The 16,705-nt window shown below is 37.5% G+C and overlaps 1 protein-coding gene and 1 long non-coding RNA gene across 4 annotated transcripts in view; one reads left to right on the top strand and one right to left on the bottom strand.

Annotated features, from left to right (window-relative positions):
• The window catches only part of TAFA5 (TAFA chemokine like family member 5), a 320,394-nt gene that overhangs the window by 184,625 nt on the left and 119,064 nt on the right, over nucleotides 1–16,705 (top strand). The gene's annotated exons all lie outside the window — the stretch shown is intronic.
• LOC128903637 (uncharacterized) overlaps nucleotides 5,999–16,705 on the bottom strand; it is a 43,311-nt gene continuing 32,604 nt past the window's right edge. For both annotated transcript variants that reach the window (XR_008464140.1, XR_008464139.1), the window contains exon 4: nucleotides 5,999–7,535. This is a non-coding gene — a long non-coding RNA (uncharacterized LOC128903637). The remainder of the gene's footprint in view (nucleotides 7,536–16,705) is intronic.

The raw sequence follows: 16,705 nt of genomic DNA, 5'->3' as shown, positions 1-16,705 counted from the left end.
ACACGTTTGTAATTATCCAGATTGACATTTAAATTGTTTTAAAGAATTTCTTATAGGCTTTAAGTCCAAGTAAGTTTTGAGAGATTTAGAGAAAAGTTTAGAGACTTTTTGGATCTTTTGAGATATTCCATGGATAGGAGAGAGAGTGTACTTTATCATAGAAATACTTTTATCGAAAGTGAGAAACTAAAGGATAACTTGAGACTGTCAAAATATGTTGCATTTATTTATTCAAGAGCTCTGAAGAATGAAAAGTATTGCCTAAGATGATGTTTGACCAAAGATACTATTCCTAATACCTATCGTGTTAACCCAAACACCGTGTCATACCTTTTGTAAATCTTACTATGGAGAAACAAATAACTTTGCTCCATCCACCTTGAGCACACTGAAAGTCAGTAAGAGGAAATTTGTGTTTACCTCCAGTCTTGCCACCCGAGTTACTTTGCTGAAAAAGTAAAACATCACCATAATGTGGAAGTTGTTTCTGCCATCCATACTTTTAGATAGTTTCAAAATACTGAGAAAAGATAGACTAGCTGCTGAAAGCTACATAAACTTTCAGCTTGTTATGGACACTTGGCGAGGTGAAGTAGAAGAGCTGAAATAAAAACTACTTGTTAGGTTTTTGATAAACATGCACATGGTCTCTTAGAGGCCTTACTGATTCAGAATGGGTCATGGGAGGTGATCACAGTTTGAGATCCCACATTACTCTCTCTTTGAAAAATGTCTACATTCCGACTGTCTTTTCAGCTAAGCAATCTTTTGTGCTGAAAAAAAATCTTTGGATATGTCTCTCTGTATTTAGACATCAATTTTATGTGTATTTATATTTTATGTATGTACATATGTATAATAAATGACCAGAAAAAGTGCAACGGAATTGGGAAGGCAAGAGTTCAAGAGAAATGATTTTAATCAGCTTTCTTTTCTGCCCATCATTAACATTTGTTTTTTCAAGTCACTATTGCATTCATAGTCAGATCTCCATCTTTATTATACCTTCATTAACCTTTTAAATCTGCTGTCTGTGTACAGGGGCCTTTATTTTGTTTAATTATCTTTTTAAAATTCACAAATGGTAGCTGCTGCCATTTTGGCTTTTTGACATTTTTCACCTGCAGACTGCAAGAAACAGATTTAAGAGTCTTGTTCTGTTGTTCTATGTTGCATCTTGATTTTAGCTGAAATACTGGAGCTGGAATTCAGTCATTCATTGTCATTCAGGAGTTGTTTGAGTTGTGCTTTTGTGCTTTGTGGGATCAGCAGACCTCAGCTGAATTACAGTCTTGAAGTTTGTTTTGCAATCATGTATTACTTTCCTTGTGCTCTCACTGTTTCTTCCTTTTTAGCACGATCATAAAATTTCCCAGCTTGAACACTTTATACAGGAATTCCATTTCTTTTGCTTGTAGATAGGATCACTCGGTTTGCAAGTCATTCAGTTCTCTTATCTATCTGTCGATCTGTACTTTTAAGGCACACTCATCACTGCTATCTAGCACACTGCTACCTCGGAGCAAATATGAGATAGCAGTATTTATTCCACTACACATTATTTGATGTACTTCATTCCTTTTTGGATTCGTGTCATCAACAGCGTTTCCAGTTGCATTTCCTACAACGTTGTGTGTAAAGATACGCACCCTTATCAGGGTTGGTGTAAACTGTTTCTATTACTTTTTAGTCATTTAATCAGTTCTTTCTTTTCTCCTAATCATATTATTAGCACTTAATAGCAGTTGCTATGGGAGCTGCAGAACCAAACAGTGGCTGAGGCTCAGTGGCGATACATCTATGTTAAAGGTAACATCTGGTCTTTACTCCCTTGAAGGTAAGAGATGTGGTGAGAAGAATTTTAACTACTCATTCACACACTAGCTTGTCCCTCACTGCACAGTACAATTCACTGCTAGGGGAGAAGTAGTGTTGCCAAACTTCTGTGATCACAGTTAAGGATTAGAAAGGTAGGAGGCAGACTGAGTTTCTGCCATGGCTCCTGTCTAAAGTGAAACGGTTAAAAGAATGCATGGTACTTTTCCTGCCTGTCTGGATTACTCATTAATGTTACCACTCTTTGGCTCATAACCTGCCTTCTTCAAACATACTTTCTGTTATAAGGAACTCAGCCTGACTGAAAAAGTCCTTGTCAAAATCTGCCCTTCATCATCTTTGTCGACTTCCTGCTTATTCCCAGCATGCTGCTTTTCTCATAGTCGTTCCTTATTATAACACATAGGCACGCTGCTTGCCAGAATTCCCGTGAGATAAAACCTTAGCCTTCTTTTACAGGTATCAAATATCTCTTTAATAATCTTCTGTAATTCTGATAGTTCATCTCTCTGGGTGCAGTTCCTTGAAACTTGCGCTTTAATAGTTTTGAATGTCTGTTAAAGAACTCTGAAGTTTGACTCCTGTAATATCCATCAAAAACTCTAGGAGCGGAGGTGTGTATTTTTAGCTGTCAAGCTGGTAAAGACTCCTCAGAGGTGCATTTGTTTCTATGTTCCTTGTGCTGTCTTTTATTTTTGTGTGATAATAATACTGGAATACGTATACACGTGAACTAAGCTAGCCAAAATAATTCTTTATTGTCATGCTACAGTCTTTGAACCACAATTTCTGCAGTACATGGTGTCAATTGACAACCTCATCATTATAAGCAAGCTTTTATGTTATACTTAAAAGTTTTCAATCTTCTTGTCAGACCAATTATTTTCACTTAGACAAAAGGGTCTAATTTTATAGGAAAATAACTGACAGTTTAATAATATTTCACATTTCAACAGTACCACTCTAAGGATTGCTCAGTACTTTACACAAATTAATGAATTAAACTTTCCAGTAACCTTATGATGAAGTGTTATTATCTTTATTATACAGGCATGGAAACAGTGGCAGAAAAGGTAAAAGAGAAGTAAGTTCAGTTTATTTAGAGCAAGAAAGGGAGCAAACCCCATTTTGACCGCTAGGTCATGACTTTTGCTCAAAGAGAGGAAGCTTAATCCCTTTCTTTTCTCTGCTGTTTTGGCTTAGGTGAGCAATGTCCTTCCTTCCTTCCTTCCTTCCTTCCTTCCTTCCTTCCTTCCTTCCTTCCTTCCTTCTTTCTTTCTTTCTTTCTTTTCTTTCTTTTCTTTCTTTCCTTCCTTCATACCTTCCTTTCTTCCTTCTTTCTTTCTTTCTTTCTTTCTTTCTTTCTTTCTTTCTTTCTTTCTTTCTTTCTTTCTTTCTTTCTTTCTTTCTTTCTTTTTCTTTCTTTCCTTCCTTCCTTTCTTCCTTCCTTCTCTCTCTCTTTCTCTCTCTTTTTCTTGCTTTCTCCCTGTCTTTCTTTCTTGCTTGCTTCTTTTCTTCAAAGCTTGCTTTCTTCTAAAACCTACTTAACAGAATAGGTTAAACAGGCAGCCTTTCAAAACTGCAAGACTTAAGATACTCGTAGTATGGTATGAACTCTTTGAGACTGATTGGACAACATGTATGACAATTCATGAGATGACCATCCATGCCATGGCTGCATGCACTCCTTTCAGTGTGTCAGCGGTGCTTAGGGCCAAGGTTGATCCCACCTAACTTCAGGTGTTTCTCAGAGGCCCCAGTGTTATGACCTTAGTGTCTTTAAATATCCTTTATCATCAGAGGAAAGACATAAGAACGTCCAAAGAGATGTTCTGAGTTGTGCTGAGTTACTTTCTATGGAGAAAAAGGCCTTTCTTTGTGCACAACAAAGGAAACTTGGTTGACCAAGACTAAGTGTGAGCTGATCTTACCACAATGGAAACAAATCTGCCAGTGTGTCACTGCAGGATGTAGCATCTCCCTGCTATAAAACCCTGTATTTCATGAACGTGTGTATAAAGTGATAGAATATTTTCCTACTTATGCAGGTTAACTTTGTGGGAGGAAATGATTAGCTGAATTACATCAGGCTTTTAAGTTTTCTTTTTTAACTGAGACATAGGATGAAGCAAAAACAACATTGCAGAAGATTGGGAATATGTGCAGAAATCAACAGATGAGTAAATCACAAAGTGAGAAAAATCACGGGGTAGCACTGCTTCTGTAAAACTGCTAAGATACTGGTAAATTAGATTTCTGGGTTACATTAGTGACTCAAAGAAAATGCAGAAACACTGATGTTTACCTACATTCTGAGCACTAGGTCTGCAATCTCGCATTAGTATTTTTAGTTGCACTGCTTTCCTGTGTAATATTTTGCTCTAAACTTGAAATACAATTACAATTGCATATTATCTGTGAGCGCTGTGCTATCAAAAGAAGTGCTTAGATTACTATTTGAACAATTTGCTCCTAGCTCCCATCCCTGGAAACTTAGTCTGGACTCTCAAAGGACAAATTCTGTATTTTGCATCTCGGTAAAAAATTAAGAAAAGGAAAGAAATGCAGAGCATATCTTCCCTTCAGTGCTGTACCCAGGCCTTTAATTTATATTAGTAGCTCTTTGCTCTTCCTACTGCCTTCAGTAGATTTGCACGTGTGTCATTGATTGAAACACCACAGGTATTTCAGTACCGAACAAGCTGGAATGGAATGTGCTTGTTCATTTAGTGAACACTATTTGCTTCACTTTGCTACAGGCAGCTAACAGCTGATGAAACTCAGCTTAGTCAGAAGAAGAAATATGAGACTAAACAGATATAGGGCATGAGAGCTGTGCTAATTTTATGACTTTAAAGTAGATAAAACAGGATCCAGTTCCTAGAGATCCTAGTTAGAGGCAATTAGAAATTATATGAAACTGAAGTCTTTTACTTTTTGAATACTATCAATTTGTAGTGATAAGAAATGTAATTATTTGTTTCATTTGCATTGGAACACAGTTGCTTAGTGCATGTCATAATTGCAATTCTTACTCTTGTCAATCGTATTCTTTAACATAATATCAGTATTTGCACTTGGGCTGCTTTTTAATGATGTAATTTATGATTCTGAGAAGCAAGTGGAATTTGAATAAGAAGAATATTTCAAACATTCTCATCTTTTATAAAACCTCTGTTTTTCTGAAAGTTAACATTAATATAAATTATATGATGAGCAGTCATCACAGTCAGAAACCACTGATGTCTTGGAAATGTTACTGAAAACTGTGCAAAAATCTATCTTAAAAAAAGAACAAGATCAACATTTCATGCAAGTCAGGGAAAATTTCCTTGACTCTAAAATCCAAATAAATCTTGATGATCTTCTAGTAATTGCATGTATGTGTTTACCCAAAAAGAAGACTTTGACGGAGTGTGTGGCAAAACATGGTATTGATTTACATGTGTCCTAACAAGGGTATCAAGGAATTAGGTCATTATATTTGACATAGAGAAGAAACTGTAAATAGAAACAGTATGACAATATGGGCTGTTATTTCTGGAGCTGGAATAGATTCTGGACTGCAGAATTTTAACAAGTGAACGCATGATGTTAAAACGGGTTTTCAGAATTGTGTGTATATATTTATATGTATATATAAAATTTTTTTTTTTTTTTTTTTTTACATTTTTGGGTTTGGTAAGCCCTCCTACAATACTGTTAAGCACTTATTTTTTTTATTTTTATGAAACAATAATCTGCACAAACTTTGGCTGTATTGAGAAGCAAGGCAAATCAGGAATTTTATGTCCAATGTGTAGGTTCTTTTCCTTGCAGAAACCTTATAATGCAGACCTGAACTGTGGAGGCAAATCATGCAGTTGTGTAGGGCATGAGGAGTATTTAGACACGTCTTGGGATGAAACCGAATACAGCAGAATTTTTATAATAAGAAATTATTTTTTTTTCATTTGCAGGAAAGAAAAATTACATTAATGATCCTTTAAAATGAATTCAAGTTGGGATGCTTAATATTTTCACAGGTTTCTGTGTAAAAGAGACACTTGCAGGAGAGGAACAGCCGTTTCTGTAAAGGACCATGCGTTGGTAGCTACAGATTTTCCTGATGTGCAGTAAACTGCAGGAATGCTGCACACACTGTTCCTATGCATTCCTGTACTTTAATTTCCCCCTAATTTCAGTCTCTTAGCTGCTTTTATTTTGTTTTTGTTTCTGTTTTTGTTTTTCTTTTCCCTCCAAGGAAGTTAGATTGAAGTAGGCAGCGTGAATTAGTCTTGGCTTTGATATCAGTCGTAAGTTTAGTGATTCTTCAACATAAAGGAGAAATAATAAAGAACATCTTTTAAGTGTACTCTCTCATGGCTATGTATGTTTCTACAAATACACTTAAGATAGGTTGATAAATAGTTACAATTTTTTATTCAAAATATACAGGTAATTTAATTGAACTCCCAGTTTTGCTGCTTTGAAAAGCCTTTTTACTCCATTCTAGACCCTGCTTGCCATGACAAGTTTCAGGCTGGGATCAAAGCCATTTCACGGTCAATTCTCTGGTTTTGTCGTGTGGCCGCTGATTTCACTGTTAGTACGTGGTGATGTGGGCTGGAGCCTTGGCCAGTCAAAAATGATAGAAACTAGTTTATGCTCAGTAGGCAAAAAGTTGGAGCAGGGATTTCTGAGGCTTTTTCAGTTGTCGCATCACTTACAGGCCAATAATTTAGTGTGATTGTAAAAACAAAATAGCAAATAACATTAACTTTGTTTGCAACTCTTTCAAAAAATGACACCAAGCCTGAACAGAGAAAACTATTATTTGAGTGACCATGTAAGGAGATGAGAAGGAAATAGCCATATGTGATAAATAAATAGGTACCAGGTAGTTGAGGCTTGAAGAAATTGTGTCTAGATTGAGGGTTGTCAGAAGATGAAGTCCAAGGAACAGTGTAAGTTGTTGGAAGTAAGAGGAGAGAGATCTTCAATAGAGATTTTGAGGTTAATGAGGAAAGGAAAGGGGTTGAGGACAAAGCAGGAAAAAAAATGATGAATGGCCTCAATTATCTCTTTTAAACATTCCCTGAGATTCTTGACAGAGATGGAAAGAAAAGCTAAAAGTGCAGAACAGCTCTTACAGGCCTGCGTCTGAAAAAAAGAAAAGCTTTAATAGCTGTAAGTAACATTTATTATCTCAATTTTTAGTGGTGTGCTTGACGTACAATCAGTGATACCACAGTTATATCAGGTTGGCCTAACAGTCAATGCTGTACATGAAAGGTGAGTGCTCATTACTTTGCTTTTAAAAAATCTTTCCAAGTGAGCTGCTTTTGATCAAAGACACATAATTAAAGAATTAAGCAAGTTTACATCTAATAGACTGCCTGCAGTTCTCTACTGCATTTTTACCAAGCAATAGTCTACTTTACATGATTGTCTATTATACTCATTAGGAAACTAAGCAAGCTGATTGTGTTTCTCTGAGAGGAAAATAAATGAAAGCTAGAAAAGGTGTGTAATGCTTTAATGAGATGAGTGTGGTGCGTGCTCACAGCCTGCTTGTTTTCATTTAGCACATGCATCAACTTGTAAATTGTCTTCAGCTTTCATGTGGCGTAATGATCTTTTGCCATTTTGGTTGTGCTTCACTCAGTGGTTGGCAACTCATGGAGATGGCTGGTGTTCTGGAAGAGGCTTCATTTTCCCTGACAACAAAAGTAACAGTGATTAGTTCAGCTTCTTAGCTGGGGCTCTATGCTATAACCGAGCTTGACATCATAAAGGCAACAGTATTTTGTTTGTTTTTTTTTTTTCCCTTCGTCTTTCTTTCTCCCCTCTGTCTCTTCTGGAATGCTTTCTGAGCAAATTCTTTGCTTGTGGAGGAATGTCACATTCTCTTGCACTGGTTGATAAATATTTATGCCTGAGAACAGCATAAAGCTCTCTTTTGGATGCTTTCCCGTTTTATAGCGTGCTGGCTTTTGGCCTGATCTCTGTATTTAGAAAACACTGTGTATACCTGCATGCTTTCTTGACTCAATTTCCTATTCCTAATGGGTCTACAGCCAGTACTGCATGAGAACCGTAGTGCATATTGCAATATTTGAATGAAAATGAAAAATAGGTGGCTTCTTTTCTAGGTGTATAGCCACATTTTGTGAAGAACTTTATAGGTATGCCTAGAAAAGATATAGTACACAAAACATAAAAACGTTTTTGAAGCACTTCAGTACTCTGATAAAACTGAACTATGAATGGGATTAGAAACAGCAAAGCGTAAAACTCCTATGGCAGTGTTAATTCAGCCCCATTTCACAATTATGGGTATTTTTCCTACTCCTTCTTTTAAATGTAATGCTGAGTTTTTCTTTTCTGCTTAGATTTTCTTGTTAAACAAACTCTGCGTACATCCAGTGAAAAATATTTTCATTATTAAAGAAATTGTTTTAGCACTAATAGAAAGCTGATGCTTTCTAAAAGCATTGGTTATGCTTTTTCCTGTTTAAAAGGAGTAACGGTCTGTTCTGGATGTAGTGGGTGTTTGCTGTACTCAGTAAGGGACCTCTAGGAGGTGGTTCCATGGGAGAAATGCTGCATACATACATGCTGCGCCATTGGGTGGACGCACACTTGTGAGAAAGACAAAGACGACTGGTTTCTATGCTGCATCTACCTCAAGGCCGAGTATGCCTCTCCTTGAAACTTGTATGAGTCCAATAGGTCATGTCTGGTGTCTCCACTTTTGTGTATTAATATTTGCTTTTGAGGTGTTGGTATGTGGCCACGGTATGTCTTTTGTTGCTAGGGCAAAGAGCATTTGTAGGTCATCTGGGCTTGGGCCATCTCTACAAGTCAGCATGGATAGGCAGAGCTTGGCCAGGGAGCTCCCCAGACTTCAGACCGCTGTTTGATGTCAACCAGCCCAGCTGCAAGGTAGATTAGGCTGGCCAGCCTTCGTGGCCGCATGAGCCACATTTCAACATCTCCATCTGGACAAGCTCCAAAACTACGTTCTTCGTGCTTAGTGGGGTGGCTTTGAGGGGTTACTCTGAAAGCAGCTCTTAAGTGGGCTGTTTAAATGCTCCTAATATCTACTGTGTTATGGGCTAGGGCTGGGCTAGGTGTCTGGCTCGGTACCGGGGCAGACTGCAGCGTTGCTCTCACAACCTGGCTGCTTCACTTTCTCTGACAGAGAATTTGGATTACCCCAAAATCTTCATGTAAACAGACTGGCCACATACTGCAGTCCCAGCACGGGAACCAGATGCGAATTGCTCATGAACTGTATGTGGCCACCTGTTTGTCATCCTGAGATAGTGCTGATCGCTGACAGGGCTGTGAAAACTCTGTGATTATGTACCCAATGGGCAGTGCGATCTCTGTGTGTGTATATACACACAAACATACATATATACTCCTTAAAATAGCTGACAGGATTAGGACTCTAGTCAAGGGTCAAAAACTCACTTTGATATAGGTTATACAGTGTGGCCACTTGCGCGGGAACCTTCATGTCAGCATTTAGATTTAAATAAAAAGTTAGCCGAACATTTATTTTAATGTAATTGTTTTATATAGTGTTATTGTCTTTGTTATTGCCAAGTAAGAGAGAAATGGAAATAGCGTTGCTTATTTTAGGATTTAACCGTCCTTAATTGGGGGTGAAATTATCAGTTTACTGAGACAACTGGTTGGAGTTGAGGTGAAATTCCGACTTTTTTACTAATGCTGTTGTTTTGCTGGGTAACTTGGTTGCTAAGATTCATTCACTTTGGAAGAGCAGGTTAATAGGGCAAAAAGCATATCAGTGTATACTGTAATAAAAATATTGTTGCAGGAGGAAAGAAAAGAATTAATTTAGAAAAGGAAAGAGGAAGAGATTAAGTTTTGAAGTATGTAAACCAGCAAAGATTAGAAATACTTCAATATTGCTGGACCAATTATTATTTTATCTCACTTGTATTTTTCCCTTGTCTGATGCAAAGGCAGACTTGGTCTGTTTGGTTTTTGCAGACTATGGCTATGTGTTTCAGTGACTCAATTAAAATTTGCCTCATGCAAATTGTTCCAGGAGCAGATGTGCCTGCCAAGCTGGGCAGAGAAAATGTGCAGCGAGGTCACAAAGAAGATGGTTCTTCATTATGCTCTGCCAAAATCTTAGCAGATCATCACTGAGCATGTCCAGATGTAAAATTTCAGTCACTGTCTGTTTTATTTTTGTATTGCATTTTTCATTTCCTGCATTCCCATCTCTACTGATGGGTGAAATCAGTTCTTCCCCTGTCGGCCAAGCAAAGTATCAAGTTGCAGTCTCTTGTTGATTTTGGTATTTTATTTTTTTTTTCCTTTGGAAAAAAAAATAGGGGAGATGCATTCTTTATGTGTTTTTAAATCAGGACGGTGTCTCCTGTCAGCCAGGCTGGTACTGAGGGTTTGAGGGAGATGTAGCTATGGCATAGAGCAATCTGCACATATTGTGCTGTGGTGGCTTCACTATAAAGCTCTGCTAATCATGAGTTTCCAACCCCTCTCAATCACTGTGTCTCGTCATGTCAAATTAGTGAGTGTCAGGAAGACATTTCTGGTTGATTTTTTTTTTTTTTTTTTGTAATTACTTTTGGGCTGAGAATGAGCTTTGACAGTTTAAACTGAAGCTGAATTTTTTGAAGTCATTAAAATCTGGAAACAAATGGAAACCTTTTAGCAATTTTAAAGGGTCAGTGATGGCTTAAAAAAATCACTTCCGCCTGAAAAATAGATAACTAGAGATCACCTAAGATTGTAGTAACTGCAAAAGATCTAAGGGGAAAAAAAAAGCCCTTTTCAGTTTTTTGTCTTTCAGAACCTTGTGGTATATCATAAAAAACGCTTTCCCTGCTTCTTTAGGGGTCCAGTCTTCAGGGGAAAAGAAAAACCAAAACAACAGACAAAAATGAAATATAACCCAAATGATAACATCATGCGCTTGCAGACTTGGTAGAAGCAATGAAAGTATCCATGTATTTTTAAGCCATTGTTTATGTTCTCACTTCAAGTAAGAATTCTTGTAAGTAAATAATTGCACAATGGAGATTTTATTATTAGTTCATGTCATTAAATCTTACTTGTAGGAACCCTCAGTTCTAATATATGTAGTCTTTCAGACAGCCCCCAGATTTTTTATATGCTCTAACATATCTGAAAGAAAAATAAATGGGATTTGAGACATTGAAAACCCTGCCTGCTTGTATTAAGGAAGACATTTTTCATCTTCAGATTTTATGCACATATGAGCTAATTAAGGGTGTAATATGAAATAAATCCGTGGCAGTGCAGATGTTTTAGTTGCAAGAGCAATAGCTTGAGTGATTTCCTGTAGGTTTTTAGAAGAATAAATGTGAATCTCAGGCACTGGTCATGCACTCATTTATACTGGCATAATGTATTACCAGAGCAAAAAAAATGCAAATAAGCAGGGGAAAAAAGCCTATATATTTCCTGACTTTTGTTCTATTGTTTGCTTTTTTTTTCAGATCACTTAAGATTGATAAATTTTAGCTCCCTTTTTGGCTGAGATGCATTTAATATTGATTGAATGACTATCCATTGAATAAAAGAAGCAGCATTGGCAGAATTTCCAGCCAGGTATCTTGCTGTTGATTAGGAGACAGGCTGCTTGTATCTGTCAGATAAAGAAAAAGACTCTGTGTTTCCAATATAGCTTCATCCTGGACTATTATTTCTTCATTAACTTGTTAAAAGAGAAAAAGCATCGTTGAGGCTTTTTTTTTTTTTTTCTCCTCAGGCATCCATGCACAAAATGAGTATGAGCCAAAAGGGAAAAGAGGGGGAGTGAAGGGAAGAAAAGGAACAAGCGAACAGGGAAATGAGTAAATCATAAAAGCCAGACAAAGACTATCAGTAGTTTTTGAATTTCATCCATGCTTTCAAAATCAGGAGTGACCTTTCTGAAAGCTGAAATGAGTAGGCATCTTCAGCAAGGTTCATTTGAGGAAAAAATGGGCAGTTAACAAAACACAGTAGCTGTGACTATGCAATAGCTCCTCAGGGACTTTTGACGAAGTCAACCAAGATAATTTTATATTATATAAAGAATATTAGATCAAATCTTTTGGGTCAAATATCTTAAGACTCTTATTAAGTATTTTTTCCCTTGTATGATTGTGGGATGCGTGACTGATCACCTTTCTTACAGCAGGCTAGAACTCAGATGGTTTTAAGAAAGGCCCTTACGGCTATGGAGCTGTTTCTGTTTGACAGTCATGTGCTGGACTCCCTCATTTATATTTAACGGTAATCATCAGCTTTGAGAAGAGTTTCTAATTTTAAACACATGGTACTCCCCCCACCCCCTCCTTTTGTCCTCAGGAAAGCTATAGTTTGCTTGGGTGCATCTCTGCTTTTCCTACCAACACGCTTGAGCCCCAGAGTGGGCTTCACATGAAAACTGTGCTGCCAAAAACTGTTACCTGCTTGTGCTCATGTTTGTTTGCTACTGCTACTTTTTTTTTAAATGATTTATACCTGGATCTTGAGTATCATCCAAGCCAGATTGTACTGTTGTCATTAATGGCCTTGATAAAATATCATCACTTGAGTATGGGTATTATGATACCTAAATATCTTTCTTACAAATTTGTCTTAAAGTTGAAATAATCGATGTCTAAACATCAAATTAGAAGTACAATGAATTGTTATTTCTTGAACTGGTAAAAACCTAATTAGGTGTCTCTTCTTGAGCTGTATATGAAACAGAGGGAGATATTTTAAAAAAAATCCTCGACATCCATTTTTGTTCTAGCAACATTTTATCTAAACTTAAGTCAGACACCCACTTAATTAATCAACCACATGTCAGTAAAAGGTTATGATTAAATAAAACTTTACTGCAAAATTATAACATTTGCTCAGATGTCTACGTATTTAAACGTCAAAAAGCTTTGTAAACTGTCTGCCTTTACAATGCTAACCCCAGAGGGAGGGAAGAGTGAAGGGCAACAGGGTTTGTTTGTGTTTGTACAGATTGTTGTCCTTTTAACAAAGACCAACACAAAACATACAAATCCATATGTTTGGATTTGTTGCTGCCACATTAATTATACATGCTCTCGCAGTGTAAGACAGTGCAAAATAATCTAAGATGCTATAAAAAAGGAATTTCAGGACTGACATCTTTTTCTTTAGTTAGAAATCCCAAATCCTAAGCTGGCTTTTCTGAGAGTATCTTTTGCTTAACAGTCTGTGAGAAATACCATTAAGAAAGCATTTCCCTAGTATTAGTTTCACCACTGGCTCTAAGAGTGTATGTCAACCTCAGAACTGCAAAACAGAAGTGAGATTTTTTTCAGCTATGTGAAGCAAGTTCATTTATTTAATTTTTTGGCAACCATTTTGCGCTGAGACAGGTAATTTCATGGACAAAGCTGCCAAGGAGCCTAAATCTTGCAACGTTCAGTATTGCAATAAACCTACCTAAATTTTGGTATCTTAATGCCTAGTCTGCAGTCAGCAAAGTCTAGAGAGTTATCCAGCATAAAATAAATGCCTACCTTTGATCAGGTGAATAGACTCTTTGGAATGTAGGGACAAAGGGCTCTGCTGGGTTACCTCGTGATGGGTGCCTAGCACACCTGAGATGCTCTACAGTGTCAAAAACATCACCCTGAGGCTGGCAGTTTTGGCAGCAGACTTGCAGGAGTTCTGTGCCTTTTTGAATCACCAGCCGGAGGCCAGGCAACCTTGGGAGAGTTCAAAAAGCACTCTATACCTGTGTGTGAGCAACTGAATAGAAGCCTGGAGTCAGATATCTAAATTTGGCCGGGAATTTAATTCAACTCTGTCTGCCTAAATCCAAATGGTGGTGAGGAGTCTAGTTCCGCTCATGCTTATTGTCGGAACCCTTGATGTTTTTTTAAGACAGTCTAGTAGTTAGTCCTGACAATTTGAAAATAAGCAACCATTTCCTCACCTGCATAACATATTGAAGCCTTGTGATTACTTTAGTATCCCGTTGATGGTCAAACGTATGTTTGTAATATTGTTCTGCCTGAGGTGAAGCAACATTTCGAACCTACATCACTGAGGCTGCATGGAATTACTCAGTCTTTGGACAGAGACTGTTTTGGAGTAAGCCTGTCCCAGTCCTTTCTGTTGCAGATGTTCCACTTGGTAATTTGTTTTTTAAGTAGTCATTCAAATAAAGAAGGCTACAGAGAGAGGCAGCTTGAAGGCTAAGGCACTTACAGACCAGGTCCAGGCTCCACTTCATGTTAGCACAGGAACTTGGAAACAGGGATCCTACTTCTTTTTCGACTCTCCCTCCCGTTATTGTGTATGTGCTAACAAACAAGGTCACAGGTGGTCTGTTCCTGCTGCCAAACCTGTTCCAGCATCTACACACTTACTTGAGTGTGATCTGCACATCTGAGGTGCGAAAGAAATGAACTGGCTGATCTGCTGGCGTTTGGTCATCAGACGTCTTTGGCGTATCAAGACTTAATTGTATGCGTGTTATTCAGCAAAAATGTTGGCTTCTCTAGGGCTTGAGAAGATTACAGGATTAGGGAATAATTTAACAGGACTTTTGTGCATCTCATTGACATCTGAGCAGATCTTGTTATGGATTTAGGCTTAACTCTGCAAAAATAAGTACATGCGCAAATTATACCAAAGCTTCTATTTCTGCTTCAGGTTATAAGTCCCACTATACTTAAGCGAATAAATAAGAGGTACGTGTTTGACTGTCTTTGAAGTCCTGGTCTGTAGACGCTGATAAATGGCACACAGATACAAGACTTCTGAAAAATAATCAATTAACTTGAGAAGTATAGGTGCCTAACAGAATTGGGCCACCTAAATTAAGTATAGTGCCTAATTATGTAATTAACTGATTACATTTAGATTGCCCCACTTCTAAAACATTATCCTGAAAGACTCCTTTCCTTGGTTTCCCCATTTGTAAAAATAACATGCTGTTCTGCTGTCCTTCAGAAATATTTAACTCAATTGGTCCTTTACGGAGATCTGTAATTGTATATCTGAATACAGTAACAAAATGCCTGTCTACAGAGATGTATAGGAAACTTTAAATGGCTGTACCAAATGTCCTTGAGGTTTTTCCACTGATCAAAGTGTTACTTGTATTTGTTAGTGGAGAGAATTCACAATATACATCATTAAACCTCATCGTCTGTCTAACCAAAGAAGTCATTTAAGCAGACAGAAAGTGTTCGGCATCCTCATTGTTACTAGGGGCAATTTTTATTGGAACCATCATAGGGTATCCACATGCCCGAGAAATTCATTTTGCTGTCAAACAGCATGTGTAAGTGAAGTAGCATTTTCTTGTAAAGATTACTGAAAATTGATATAAATTAAGGTCCGCTTTCTGAGAAGAACGAAGTTAATCGAAGTGGGATTAAAGCTATAGGTTCCTTTCATTTAGTAGAGGTGCTTCACTGATTTGTTAAATAATGGGTTATTTGATGTACTGTATGGAGAGTGATGTAGGTCACTTTCAGCATGCAGTGATGCAGATTTAAAGAAAAATAGAGGAAAATACCAGTGCTTTCTAGTTTCCCAAATACCATGTAGGAATCTTTGTAACAAACACATCCCTTCTACCACCCTCCCCCATTTTTTTGAGTTATTTCAAGGCATGAGTTTCTTTTATATATTTTCCTTCTTCCACAGCCCTATTATTCAGTTAGAAAAGCCTCTCAGGAAGATGCCTTTTACTTTCTTTCTTATCAGAAAGTGTATTATCACCATCTCATTTGACCAGCAGATTTGTTTTGGGTAAATATGAGCCTCAAATTGTTCATATGACATTGAATTATATTCCTGTTGATGGGTTCAGAATATTTAAAGTGATATTGTCCTTCCATGTGTTTTGTTTGGTTGGTTTTGTTTTGTGTTTTTATGCTTGCAGACTCCGTGCATTTCTGTATAATTCTTTTACTCTTGAAACAGATCCTTTGATGCTTGTAAAAAGAAACATAATGCCTAAAGTCTCTGACTTTAAAAGATTATTACCACTCATGGAGCTTTTTGTAAGTCAACAGTTTCTGTTCAATTCCAAGTTATCGTGTGTAAGCCTCAAAATGCACCACGTGAATTGATGTGAAAGAATGAGAGGTCGGTTCAATGGCTAAGAGAAAACAAGGGTGAGTTTCAGCTTCCGTTGAAAACATCCGTACTAAGGTATTTAAATTCAAGTATCTACATGTCAGCAGGTGTCTAACCTCCCATTATATTTGATGGGGCTCTAGCATTTGATTTAGTTGCCCACTCATGGGCATTTCTTGCCAGGATACCCGAGTGTTCGAAACATTGAGGTTGGTCTGACAGATATAAGATAAAAAGTGCAAGACTTGTGCCCTTCTGGAGGGCCGGAGGGAGGGCAGGCAGAAGTCCCTGTGCCATTTCAGAAGGCAGAGGATGTCTGTGTGAATGAAGCAAACCCTACCCTACTCAATGGAGCGCAAGGAGAAATTTTGCTTACCTAATATTATGTGTCTACTTTAAGGTGAGCTGAACTGCCTTGAACTACCTGGCTGTATTGATCACATTGTCACTGATTATACTGGGGACTTCAATACCATTTTGTATGTAAAAACCACAAGTAGACACTAGATTCCACACTGCAAGACGTCACAGGGCACCATTTCTGTTAATGCAAATTTGTACTTCTGGTGACTCTTTCAGCAGAGAGTCAAAGGCTGGCTATAGGGTTTCAGCATAGAGACAAAATTGCTACTGGAAGCAAAACTGCTCTCTGAGCAAGATGTCTGCTTGCACCTAGATAAATGTCCATTAGTAACATTAACTACATTAGTAAGGCTTATAAAAGACTGTCAGCAGTTTCATCTCTCTT

This window comes from Rissa tridactyla, chromosome 1, assembly GCF_028500815.1.
Source record: "Rissa tridactyla isolate bRisTri1 chromosome 1, bRisTri1.patW.cur.20221130, whole genome shotgun sequence".
Lineage (NCBI taxonomy): Eukaryota > Metazoa > Chordata > Aves > Charadriiformes > Laridae > Rissa > Rissa tridactyla.
This window is presented reverse-complemented; position numbering and strand designations above follow the sequence as displayed.